This window comes from Dermacentor silvarum, chromosome 1 (genome assembly GCF_013339745.2).
Source record: "Dermacentor silvarum isolate Dsil-2018 chromosome 1, BIME_Dsil_1.4, whole genome shotgun sequence".
NCBI classification, from domain to species: Eukaryota; Metazoa; Arthropoda; class Arachnida; order Ixodida; family Ixodidae; genus Dermacentor; species Dermacentor silvarum.
Genome location: NC_051154.1, coordinates 230,679,599 through 230,693,869, shown reverse-complemented (window position 1 = coordinate 230,693,869; position 14,271 = coordinate 230,679,599). Strand labels below are relative to the sequence as shown.

The 14,271-nt window shown below is 42.1% G+C and overlaps 1 protein-coding gene across 10 annotated transcripts in view; it reads right to left on the bottom strand.

Annotated features, from left to right (window-relative positions):
- The window catches only part of LOC119437638 (protein spitz-like), a 190,847-nt gene extending 179,984 nt beyond the window's left edge, over nt 1–10,863 (bottom strand). For 4 of the 10 annotated variants that reach the window (XM_049660083.1, XM_049660080.1, XM_049660084.1 and 1 more), the window contains exon 1: nt 10,699–10,863. The gene's annotated coding sequence lies outside the window, so the exon portion shown is untranslated. Of the gene's footprint in view, nt 1–10,559; nt 10,648–10,698 lie in introns of those variants that run through there. The other 6 variants (XM_049660089.1, XM_049660090.1, XM_049660081.1 and 3 more) reach the window with 5 other exon arrangements.
- Nucleotides 10,864–14,271: the final 3,408 nt, after the last annotated feature.

Here is a 14,271-nt window from a genome sequence, read left to right as displayed (position 1 = left end):
AGTTCAAGAGGGCTAATGTTAGTCATGAAAATAAGCCTCATATAAAATTGAACATTCCATCTTGGATTTATTAAACAATAGTAAATCTTCAACATCAGACACCTAATGAATAAAACCCGCTGCTGCTCGATTCCTCCACTGATGGCGTGTTCAGTTAGCACCCGGCTTATATATTTTTATTTATTTATTTTTCAAAATTCTCATTTTACAAATGTCTATTTCATTTACTTTAAGTTGATTTTAAGTTGATGACTTACAATACTTCAGTGCAGCGGCAGAGCATAGTATTTTATTTAAATAAGTCTCATGTCAGTACCATTTCCACTGAGCAGAGCTTAGCAATTTACTTTTTTTAATTTAACAATGCCCAATCCCATTATTTTGATTGTACATCAGAGCAAAACAGTTTAGAGGAATACTTACTGATGTCATGGCATCTATCAGTGGTAGTGACAAAATAAAGCTGGCCTGGTTACCTTTATGTAATTAATGTTTAGAATTAAATAATCTATTATAATTATTATTTAGAACCAAATAATCTATTACAGTTCAAAGTTGGCAATGTTATCAAAGTGTGGCAGCATAAGCATACCTATAGAAAATTATGTCCGCACTTTTATAAAGAACAGCAAGAACACATCAGACAACAATCCTGGTATGAAAAATCATGTTATTTGTTTATGCAATTACCAGTAGACAACTGCAAATTTTCTCAGAAACAGCTTTATGAAGATAAAATATTTAACCAGTTTCACAAGGCTAAGAGCAAAAATGTGGGAAAATCTGGCTTTTACTTGAAAATGAAGGGTCATAGGAAGTGGTATGGATATATTTGTAGTTAATAATAACTGGATCCAATTGTTTTGAAATGTAAGAAAGAAGCAAGCACGTGCACAATATAGACCTCTACTTTTTTTATGAAAATGAAGTTAACATGAAAGCACAGTGAGCTAGGAGAACAGTGAAAAAAAAAAGAAGAGTCAGTACTCATATCCAGTCAGTAACATCAATGGTAGTGAAGGACCAAATCAAGAAGGAAGAGAAAGAAAGCAAGATAGAGGAGACATTTCAAGCTCTGCAGTTTTGTGATTTTGGGATGTGTACGCTAACAGTGTAACAAGATGAGTGTGATCGACGTGAAAAATGCTCTCACGTAAGTGATCCTAAATAAAAATATAGCTATAGTTGTAACCCCCTTATGCTTTTTTTTCAGCCCATTATTAATGGGCTTAAAGGGCGGCTCGCCAGGCCCCATTGCAACTTTTGGCTAACATTTCAGACGCCAGTTAGTTGCGTTGATTGAAAACTTACTTTCACCGCATTTCTTACATCTTCAGAATCATGAAAAGCTTACCGCTGCAGATTACATTAAGAGTTTTCAGTTCTTTAGTGAGTTTTGTCAAGTTTACAGAATGCGACTCCATGCGAAAACTCACTGCAGGAACAACAGATATGCGAACAACTATTTCATGTCTACCAGGCTTGAAAAGAACCTATCCAGCTACTCGAAAATTATGACTGGTACAACACATTGTGAAAAACAATGAAATAAGTGAACCCGCTACATACAGTGACATACTCACACCAAGAAAAATACCCACCCATCTACCTTCATACTCGTTTTACTAAAACAATCTGCCTGTGTAATTCAAACTTGTAGCACTATTTCAATTAGAAGTGTTTCAAGATGTATGGGACACATTTTAAATATTGTTACTTGAATCAATGCTTTTGCTGTTGATGCACTATCTTGGTGTACACATAGTGTACTATCGTGAGCAATATGAAAGGGAACACGCGAACGCGTGGCAAATAGCCTCGAAACCGAGCTAGAGCGATACGCGGATGGAGCTGTCAAAAACAGAGGGGAACGGGGGGGGGGCACTCTTCCGCTAACTGTTGGCACTCCCACCGTGCCTGCTTTTGTCGAAAACGGCAGCTTACGGCATTTCACTGGCCACCAAAAGCCGGTAAGACGGTTATGAGCTGCAGTGACTTAAAGCGAGTCATTTGTTTTTCATGTTTTTTTTTATTTCTTGTTCTTTGTGCAACCGATGACGGAACTTTTAGACCTTGGCTCGTATTTTCAATCAATTTTTTTTTTAATATCAATTGGCGCGATGAGTTTCTTACGCCTTAAAAGAGTGCTACTTTTGGCCACGCTTCGGCGCACAAAGTTACCAGTAACCGCAATACCCAACAGTTATCACTGTGCGCTGGCGAGTAGAAGTTCCACACTTTGTATAAACAGACCCATGGTGGGAGTACCAACAGTAATTAGAACAGCGTCCTCCTTTCCACATTGTTTTCGACGGCGGCCGCCGCGTATCGCCATAGCAGGGTTCGAGGCTATGTGCCACACGCTCCTGTGTTCCCTTTGATATTGCTCATGATAGTACATAGCATCTGAAAGGGTTATACACAGGAAGCTGGAAAACGCTATCTAAGGAGCATTTTACAGAAATTATTTTTCAAATTTTTCAAATTTCAATTATTAGAAGAGAGTGAAGAAATTAATTGTCCTGTTACCATGCTGCCAGGAGGCGAGCGTCACAGTCAACTTCTCCTACTGCATCTAGTAGTGTTCTCAACCCCCCCCCCCCCCCCCCTCCCGGTGTTCCTTCCGTTTTCTCCCATACCAGAGTAGAGGAGTGTACCGCGACATTGAGCCCCGCCTCCTTTCGTTTCCTTTCTTGGGGCATTGCACTTTCAGCACTGGATGATTAATCACGGTGAGTGACAAAATGCACACTACGAAGGGGCATTTCTGCCTGTGACCACAACACTCTGGATGGGAGCAGGCAATTCCTCGACGTTTGCGCAACATTTGCTTTGAAATTTCAGCTGTTCTCGTAGTGTGCAGTGCTGTAATACTTTGAAGACACGAGTGTCGGCACATCGTGCATATGCTACGTTTGTTCGTTTAAAATGGCCAAATGTGGCGAGGGGCCCTTCAAAAAAGGCAGAATATGGTGATAATCAAGAAATCTGTTTTGTTCAGTCGCCAGTAATCTTATGCCTGCCTTGAACTGCACGCTCCTTTAAAACAGTCTGGTTTGAAGTCAACGAGAGGGCTATAGCCTATGATTATCAGAAAAACATCTCTATTTGTCAATCTGCATACATCAAGCAACCTCAATGCCACTGACTCCTCTTTTTACACGTGCCAAATGTATCATATATGCTACACTGTGTTTGATCCCTCAAAATGGTGATTTAAGCATGGGAAACTCAACACATAGCTTATAGTAGTGTTTTCGATATGGTAGTGTGACGTTTCCGAGCTGTGGATAGTTAATTAATTACTGTACTACTTAAGATATGCTTTTACACTATCTTTTAACACCACAAATGTTTTTACACCATGGCAAGTAATAAAAGTGAACAATTTCTTCTAATTTTCCTTGATGTGTAGCTGTGTTTGGCCATTACAGGTTTAGATTATTTTTTTAATAAAGGTAACAAGATATTTTATATATTTAATGTGTCAGGAGGTAGGCATGTCTGGCAAGCATTGGCCAAGAGAAATAATGAAATAAATGCAAATGACGTGCAACATAAATGTAACATATCAATGACATGGAACATGACATGGTAACATGGCACATGAGATACAAGAGTGGTCTCATCATGACCAAGCCGTAGCGACAGATAGACACCATGGCGGTAGTGGTGGGAGAGAGAGGAGCGGCTCTATATTAATTTTGACTACCTGGGGTTCTTTAACACTAACTCCTATGTTCTTTTGTAAAAACGTGTACAAAATTAACCGATATTTGCTATTGCAGCAATTATTGCGCATCACATCCATATTTGAAAAATATATTACGTGTGAACTTTATTTCATATAATGACCCCAAATATAAGGCCCTTACTGCATGAAGTTTTATTTCCTTGTGAAAAAATTTGACAAGCCTCTGTTTAGGCTACCATAAGCTTAAATTAACGACCCTTTTCTAAAGCAATGCTTCGTTGCAAATTTATGAGCAACAGTTGCGTATCATATATGACACACTGTGCAGTTATGGGTATAATTTTTAACCATGTGAAAAGACATTTGAATTGCAGAATACTTGCAAAAAATATCAGAACCATTGAGAAAACTTCACACATTGCTTAAGAGATGGAACATATTTCTCACAGCTCTAGCTAGTACAAGTTTCATTAAAATATGATGATGTAATCCTTGATTGACTAATTCATACCTTTAATATCAAGGCCGTATTGTTTATAAACCTTGGTATTATGTGAATTTCTGCTTTGCACAGTTCTTACAAGTTTGGCGCAAGATGAAAAAAAAAATCTTTTTCCTCTTCTTATGAGAGTTATTGGTGCTTCTATTGTTATTAGCTCCTGGAACTTGGTAGGGCCCACACACACCGATACTTCATGTGTGCTGATTTCAAGTGTATAAATTGTGGAAAAACCCTGTTTATTTACGACCTCTTAGCGTGTTGTGTGGTGAGCTGCCGCCATACATTTTTTAAAAAGAAAAATAACTTTTAACATTAATTCTAGTGCTAAAGTTCCTCTGTACGAAAGGACCTTGATTCCAGGTGAATGTGTGGCATTTTATTTCTTTTCGATTCTGTTATGCTAGAAGAAGTTGTTCAATGCGTATCCAGGGGCGGATCCAGGTTTTTTCTGAGGGGGGGGTCAGCTTCTGTCAGTGATGATGATGATGATAGTAGCCTTTCTTATTTACCGAAATTTACCGTTTTTCCTCACGATAAACCCGCGTTTTATACGGCTAAAGCAACACCTGTAGCCCTCCGTGGTGGCTCAGTCAGCTCGGGCGTTGAGCACGAGATCGCGGGATCAAATCCCAGCCGCGGCGGCCGCATTTCGATGGAGGCGAAATGCAAAAACGCCCGTGTTCTTGCGTTGTAGTGCAGGTTAAAGAACCCCAGGTGGTCAAAATTAATCCGGAGCCTTCCACTACGGCGTGCCTCATAATCAGAACTGGTTTTGGCACGTAAAACCCCAGAAAGAGGAAGAAGACCTGTAGCGAAGCCAGGTATCGGTTTCTCCGAGCTTATAGGAAAAGGACGTTACCCAATACAGCCATGTGCTTGACGGCTGCGCCTGATAATACAGGGTGTTCAAAACTAAGCTTTATGGTTTTCTTAAAGTTAGGCATTGGAAGGCACGCAAAGACCACCTGTACAAATAAGTTATGTGGCCAGGGGGGCACAAAGTGAGATGATAATTATCGCTGTGAGCAGCCCAATTAACTAAAATTGAACAATTATGTTTTGTGGTCTGCAGTTACTGGGTATGTTTGTATTGAAAACTTAGAGACAGTCGAGTTTCTACACAGTATCAGTCGGAAGAATTATTCTAGCGTGTCCGTGCTCCGAGATATCACACTCCAAATTTCAATTGTCGTACTACGCAGAATAATCGAGAATAAAGACGCGACAATTCTCATGAATTCCCGTGAATGATCATGAAGCTCAGTGACCACTTCTGTGGAGGGATGGCGGTGCCATCTTCTCTCTTGAGTCGTGGTGGTGTGTTGACTAGAGGAACGTTCTTGAATACGGGCGTAACGCCCCGCTCCAACCACAAAGCTGGGTGTTTACGATATGCGAATCACCGCGTATGAAGACTCACGACGCCACCTACAAGAACGATGTGGCGTGTTAGCCGAGAGCGCGAGCCAGCGTCTTCATGTTTTGTTTCCCACTCGACGTCATCCTTTTACACAAGGCGCGCATATGCTCCCGTTTCTCTAACCACGCGACGCCATCCTAGGCCCGCGCGCTGGCGTTGGCCGCTGACGTCACGCTCCCCCACTTCGCAGCCGCGGCTCGAGGCTTTGCCCCGCTCCGCGAGAACGCTCACTCAGATAAACGGATCCGGCGGGCTTGAGCCTCCTATGCTTAATATTAAGTACAACAATAAAAGTGCAAAGTTACAATGAAAAACTTGTAGCGTACAAACGGTACTGTGCTCGTACTGGATATTGTCAACGTGTAACTGTGATCACAATGAGTGCTACAGTTAAAAAAAGTTGCCTATGCGTAGTTCTTAGTTGAGCTGTTAGTTATTATTTATATATGAACACTTCAGCAAGAGATCTCTTTCATTAAGCAGGTTGGTCGCGGAACCGATGGCAACCAATGAGGCAACCGTCCCCTCGTTCATTCGACGCCACCGACGGGGCGAGTAAGGCACGGCAGGCGCCAGGAGGTCCAAGGTGTTCACGAGAAAAAATAACTACGGCAACTTCGCGACACCACACTCCTACGGAATACAACTAAGCTTGTGAGCGAGCTAGCTTTACTGACTGATGCTGACTGACATGGCGATAGCACTGGTACTCGTGAAAAATACTTTTGAAGAGTGCTGGTGGCCATTTTTTTTTTTTTTTTGCGACAGGGCCATCCCCCTGTCAGCGAGGGGGCGATGCAGAAATCTGAGGGGGGGGTCAGGACATCCGGACATCCCCCCTGGATCCGCGCCTGCGTATCACATATGATGCACCATGTGGTAAGGAGTTAATGAAAGACATCCGACCTGAAAAAGAGACTTTCCCTCAGCACATGTGTACAGTTCGAAAGTAATTATCTGAGCAGATGATAAGGAAAAGAATCTAATGCATCAAAGAATATGTTCAGGTGCCAAAACTCAAATGCATGACGCAAACTGAGTTGACAAGCACAGCTCGTCTCCAGCAAGCAAAGCAAAAGGAGCTGTAGCCTGGACGAATACGGCTCACACTAGGCGATATTTGTGCAAACATGCCAAGCTCACACCACAATGGATGTCTCCACAGGAACTGTTTTTAGTGAAGAGCTCGAGGGAAGTTTCACTATTTGATCACAAATTCAATGTGATGCAGTTCATAGGAGGGTCCCGGTGGTTATTGCTTTTGTGTGGCTTTGCAGTGCTTTCTTGTGTGCAAGTGACATTTCTAAGAAAAATCAATTGAGGAGAAAAATACTTGCTGCTTCTAATTGGACTCATTCTGGTGCCGTCTCTGAAACTCGAGAAGTTACAAAGGAACACTACACACCAGTGACTCACTGGTGGGTTATGACACAAAGGAATCGGGACGTCTAAAATGGCTGCCGCAGTGAACGATTAGGCACTTTAAAAAAAAAAAAAGAACTTGGCAGTGGCACAGATGAAAGCTGAAGTCCACAGGACTTCTACATCATTGACCGAGACCATTCACTTTTTAATTAATGAATTCAAATGTGGTCGGACATCAACCAAAGATGAAGCATGCCAGGGCTGTCTATTTGAGGTCACTACACCAGAAACGGTGGGAAATATTCACTGTATCGAGATGGAAAATCGCAGATTGGAAGTTATGTTATACGGATAAGATTGTAAGCATCTGTCAGCACAGCGTATAATTTGCCACGAGAAAAATATGAAACTAGATTAAAAAATAAATAAATAAAAATAAACTTTATGGTGGGCGTTGAGATAGTTGACGATCGACCAAAAGCACATGCATGAAGACATATCAAAACAATATCAATGCTGAAGCATGCCCTGTAGGACTTTTGACATCCGTTTTATAGCTATGGATGAAATATGAATACACCAATGCACACCCAAGTTGAAACAGCAGTTATAGCAGTGGTAAGTACTTGGTCAAAATGCCCCTAAGAAGCTGAAAACCATTCTGTGAACCAGGAAAGATATGGCTCTACAACATTCACGCATCCTAGACCAGAAATAATATCACAGGAGTCTTTAATCGAGTTGAAAACATTAGAAGAGCAAGACAGAATTATAAAAGTGCGAATGGTAAAGTGCACTTGATACTTCAACAAATTGAGCATGATTAGTTCTACAAGCAAGTTTGGTGACGAAGGCTGTTCCAATCAGATATGACAAATGAAGAGAGAATATTCCCATGTAGCAGTGCATGTGTATATTAAACTAGATCTGAGTTCACGTCCTGAAATTGCCCAGTGGATTATGCCAAGGATACAGTAGTGGAGGAATCCGGTTGACCACCTGGGGCTAACCTTTAACATGAGCCCAAAGTAAGGTACACAAGCGTTTTTGCATTCCGCTCCAAGGTGCAACAAATTAATACTGTTTCAAGCTGGTCACACTTTGCTTTGAACAGCACATGTACATACAAATACAAGTTTTCGAAGTATCGAGTATGGAACTATTCACAATTACTCCAACAGGCTAAATTAAAGAGGAACATTAAGCCGTGTTGGGAAATTAGTACATTCCTGGCAAATTAATACACTCCTGGAATACCTCAAATGCCAGTCTTATTGTGAGGAGAATGAGGCTTTGTAAGCCAGAAAATGTTCAAAAACAAAGGATGAGTTTCAAGTTCCTTCGCTGGCTCCTCATGACGTCACAAGATTTGGATTGTGTCTATTTGAGTCTTGTTAATAGCATTTTAATGGACACAGCACCTGCTTGAGTCTAATTAGTAGAGTATCAATAAATAGATATTACATTGCATTCAAGAAAAAAAAAAAAACTCGCCCTATAGAGTTACCCGAACTTTTTTTTAACAAAATTTGCCTGAACACGTGAAAATACTTGGAAATCTACGATGTCGCACTAATGTAATGGTGCCGAGGTTTGTGCACAAACTTCAAAAAAGAAATCTTGGTTCACTTTCAAGGTTTGTGCACAAACTTCGAAAAGGAAATCTTGGTTCATTTTCGTCACTAATAAGCAGCCCTTTTCCCACCAAATACCTCCTTCTCCCCCCCCCCTCCCCCCAAATGGAGTCTTGCAAAAAATACTCCCACCTGACTCAACTTATTACTCTTTAGTTTCTCTTTAAGGAAGGCTTGTACACTTGTCTTTCCTCACCCTGTTTTTCAGAGACAAGGACCAGTCCTGAGCATCACAAGTTAGCATACCTTGAGCTTCTATTACAATGGGAAATGTATGCCAGAACCTTCATTTTTAAACAACAGCAATTTTATATCCTTAAAACATGTGTTCCCTTTCATTTGTGGCTAAACATTTTAGTGCTGTACATATTTATACTTTCTATTTGTGCACACAGTCAACTTCCATTACTTGACCTCTTCAGGGCTGAATTATGCTATATTGAATTATATTCAAATGATGAGCTTGCAATTTAAAGTGAAATAAGTTTTTAATTACTTGAAATATTCTGTGATGATGGACTTAGAAGTGGGGCACGGCACAGACAAACGAACAGGAAGATGGCAATGTCATTGTAGGGGAAAGACGCCTGTGCCAGCAAAACAATCTAGCTTCAACTAGACATCTAAACCCTGCTCAGTCTGCCACGATTAAGAATGCTGTCAATGGTTCGTGAAAGGCTACATTATGTGAGCTATCACTATACAAAGGAGTGTGCTTGCAAAGCTTAGTGTGTGGGTTGGTTACACTCATGCTTCTAGCTTCTTCGCAAGGTTGTGCCCAAGTTACATCCTCACGTCATAACCCTCCACTCTTTGGGGTTGTCCTGCAAATTCTCTCGTACACTTGTTGCATCCTTTCAGTGCACAGTGAACACACCACTAGCAGTGCTTCGAGTATCTGCAGCACAGGGACCAACACTTGACGGATAACTTTCCTGTTAGCATATTTACCATGACTGGTAGTTTGAATTATTTTATCTTCAAAGTTGGAAATATTGTCTGTCCCCCCCCCCCCCCCCCCGGACTATAATTGAACCCAGACAGGGCTTCTAAGAACACAGTCAATATAACGGAAGTCGACTTTCGTATTTGATGAAGACTGAATGCTGCAATTCTGGTCAGGTTAATTCTGTCTTGATAAAAAACATCGATTTTTGACAACGCCAGAACGACAGACATCGACAGAACGAAGTGGGTCTCCCATTACGAAAGGCTATGCAACATAAACACAATGTCCGAATAGCCACAACAGCCACAACGGCAGCAGCGGAGAGCAATGCTCATAGTTTCATTTCTCCTGCAATGGTGATTGACACCAGCGTTAAGCAATATCTGTTTAGGCAAGCTAATGAAACATACATCTTCGAACGTCATCCCAAGTGCGTGACGACCACTTATGCTAGAAGTGCTTAATGGTTTACAAAACACCTATGATACATTTCCCAGTTCCAGAAGTCCGCATGCTTGCTGCATGCGTTCGACAAGCAAATTCCACACAACAGAACACAGTCACCAAATGAAACGTTTTCGGCGCATTGCAACTAAACCACCATAAATACAAACCATGGTTTGTCCAGAGGTTCAGCAAAATTGTATTCACTACACTTTACGAAAAAGTAAGCCGCTTCAACAAACTTAGCGAGACGCAATAGGTCGCCACATAAGTCGTCCGTGTGGCCAGAAAAGTGAATAAGGGACGGCGCGAGTTCGGCAGTTACCGCCCTCAACGCGTGCAGCAAAAGTAGCCAAGCACGGTTATTTTTCCTTTTTCAAATTTTCTTCTTTTTTTTTCATTTCCCGTTCAATGACATGGAATAACTTTAGGCTTAAATTCAACATGATACAAGTGATTGGGCCGTGTCTGCGGCTCTTGCGGATTCTTGAGCGACTGCAAACAAAGCCCAATCAATATATTCGTTATTTTCTTCTTTTCACAAAACGTACCATGTCGATTTTCAGAAGACACATTGCAATCAAAACAAACAGACTCATCTCTGCTGCCGAGACAGCAGTTTCTGCCATACAATTAAGCCTTCAGACAGGTGTTTCGAAACAGACCGAAAGCACATCTCGGAAAGCTTACCTCAGCAAACTCACATTGCGAAAGTAATCGGCACAGGTTAAAGTCTTTTTTAAAATTCTCCCGAATGTCCAGTAGGCACTAAAACCACGAGAAATCAATCAAACATGACGCGTAACTACACGCAACAAACAAACAACACAATCAGACATGGGCACCCAACTGGATAAATGGATAGACACCAGCAGTACTGCCCTTTGATGCAGTAAGTTGCTTCGCGACATTAGCCGAGAGCGACCGGTGGTGGTGCTGCGAGCGCCGCTTGCACGACGTCGTTTTGTCGTCTGCTATGGAAGCCCGGCCAAGTTCGAACTTTCGATTACGGCTTGCAGAATGGTGCGCGGCAAGTACAGTGAATTAGCAAGATATAGCGTCTTTAGCATTAAAATAGAATGACAGAAGTCAACAGGTTACAACAGAAACTTTGATATTCAGCCGAAAGCGTTTTTCAGTTATACAGGTTTTTTTTTTAACTATTTTTTTTTCTTTTTTTTTTTAGGAAACGCCAATTTTTTACCAAAAGGGATTAAACGTGAGACACCTGCTGTCTTCGTTTACGAGCTCTACGGTGAGGCGGAAATACTTTGCTGCTGCTTAAGTTACTCTGAAAAGACTAATTAACAAAAATATTTAACTTCTTTAATCAATTAACGTCTTTATTGTTAACTTGAGGGCACTTGTTGATAAGGAAAACTTGCTAAGGCATCACAAATTATGGCATACACATTTTCTAGAACTCCAAATAATTGCACGTAACTTGTGATATTCATCAACGAAATTGAAGGTCAAATCCCGGCAAAATCGCGACTGAGCGTGTCCCGCTCCGCATCAGACAGCACTGCTGCGCAAAAAAGTGTGGGGCGAAGTTTGAATTGATAGCATGCCGTGGCAGATCCTGACCCGACACTCAGCGGCCCATGCTTGCCAGGCAAAGCGTGCCGTATCACGCGACTGGCCTAGACGTTTGGCAATGACCTCCGAGATGTGCGCGAGTCGGAGGCCATGCGTTTGGTTTCCAACTTATTCGCGCTTGTCGCCACGGGGCGCTTCAGTAGCGGCGTTTGGTTTCGATTTACTGTTGAAATTCGATGATAAAGATCTAGAAAATGGCACTAATTAAAAAGTTAATAAATATGTTAATAAGTACTTTTTAAGCAGCGGCAAGGCACTTCCGCCTCGCCGTAGAGCTCGCATGTGAAGACGACATGTGCCTCACGGTCACAGCTTGTTTTTTATTTAAAAAATTTGTATTGTCTAAAAGGAAAAAGAAAAAAAAAATCCCAGCCCTTCCCCTGTCGAGTAAATGGGAGTAAGCGAAGCTTGTGGCAAGACGACGCTGTCTCAGGCGTTCCACTTCGTTTGCCCTTCGTTTGCTCCGGATTAATTTTGAGCACCTGGGGTTCTTGAACATGCACTACAACGCAAGCACACGGGCGTTTTCGCATTTCGCCTCCATCGAAATGTGGCCCCCGCGGCCGGGATTAGATCCCGCGAGCTCGTGTTCAGCAGCGTAACGCCTCAGCTTACTGAGCCACTTGCGCTTGCAGTCCGGCTTTGTCCCACTCGAAGATTAGCCGATTGCAGATGCCTAGCAAAACCATCGTCGGCTGTTCAGCCGTTGGCTGCTCAAATTCAAGCGTTAAAGGTGAACTCATGTAACTACTGCCTTGCAGCAACCCTTGCTAAGTCAGCTGTGCACAAGCATCACTGCCACTTCCAAAACTGTAACAAGGCATATACCATCCGTGAACAAAAAGAAAATGAATGTACAGTGCCACTTATCAGGCGGCGATTAGCAGTGTAAGGGCCGACACGGAATGATTCCCCAAGATATTTCTTTCTCTAACATTGACTCAGACAACCAGAATTATTTCAGTACTCGCATGCACATATAGAGGTATTATGAAACGAGGGTTTACGGCGCGAATTTAAGCGGGACACACCAAGATACATACATAATACTCGTAACCAACTAACCCTCCTTAGCTCCTTCAGCACAGATAGAGATAATGTGCAGCCGTAATATGACGCCGATACGGTCATTGTTGACAAAAAAAAAAAAAAGCGAGAACATCTAACTACGTACCACTTCAAATGAACCTATAGTTTCGACCGAAAAATTCCGTTGACAGCGCCCAACGTTACCATTTTCAGCGCTAGCTGCGCCGTTATACCGACGGTATCGCTTTTAGCTACGATCGCAGAACAGCATGCACCGCTGTAGCCATCGCCTCAGCACCTGATTTTCTAAGTAATACTTCTATACGCTTGATAAATTATGAAATAACGATAACTTTTTCACCTGTCTGACTGACCCGCAGGCAGAGCAGTCAGTGATGGTGCGTCCAAGCAACGGCAAATGTCGTAGAGCTAAACCTGGCAGAAACAAAAAAGGCCACCGAAACGAAACCCAGAGTTCCTTCATGAATAAAAGCGTATCCTTGCCTTTCTTAGCTCGTCATCGTCTCGCCCAGAGTGAACTGAAACCTAGAAATCAGCTGCATGAATGATACGACATTGCTGGTCGACAAAGCGGGCGGAAAGCTTCGCACGACTGACAGTTGAAACCGCGTAGAAAAACACGTGCGCAGGGCATGCCGCCGATGCCGCCGCGTCGTCCGTCGAGCCGGAAGCTGCTAGCAGACGGCACGCTCCACAGTTCCCTGCGATTGCTCGTTTTACGGGTCACCTATTATATAATAAACTGGGTAGATCATTAATAAATGTCAAGAATAAGAGCTGACCGAGAATTGATCCCTGGAGTGCTCCTTTGGTGATGAGCCTTTGTTGGTAAAAGGCGCCATTTATGAAAACACTTTGATACCTGTTTGAAAGATAAATCTTAAGAAGTGCCTGAAGGCGGGCCAGTAATGTCATAACTTTCTAACTGTGCTCTAATCGAGACAGTAAAGCTAATAACTGCGTGTTCTGTCGAAAGACCCGCGCGAACTGTGACAGAGGCAGTGTATTAAATTAGGCGTTGTAGCCAGAATTGCAAATTTCAATTAATTCTTCACTTATTTTGCTGAAAAACGGGAGTACAGAAATCGGTCTATATAATTCTCTACCAATGTCGGGTCGCCCTTCTTTAGTATAGGAATTACTTCAGCCATTTTCAATTGCTTTGAGAAATATTCCTGTGGTAAAAATGAGGTTGACTATATGGCAGATACCTTCAGCTACGATCGATTTGACTGATTTAATATGTATTGAGTGTATGTTATCTAGGCCACCTACTGTATTTTTTTTAATTGCTTATGATAGTTAGCACTTCTTCAGCTGTACAAGGCCGTGGGAAGCAAGACTGCGGCTGCCTGTCCAGCTGTGGCGCTGTAGCTAGACACAAGTTGGTTTCCGAGGAGGGAAAAAAACCTACAAAACACATTACTCATCTCTTCGGGGGTTTCGTACGACCCTGTTTTCGATAGTGATAGCCTTGACGATAGTTGTCTCGATACAGGAAGTCATTAATGACATTCCATTTCTGCTTAACGTTTGTGCACGCGTCGATTTTGCATTCAATATATATATATATATATATATATATATATATATATTCAGAGCACTGTCTAACTG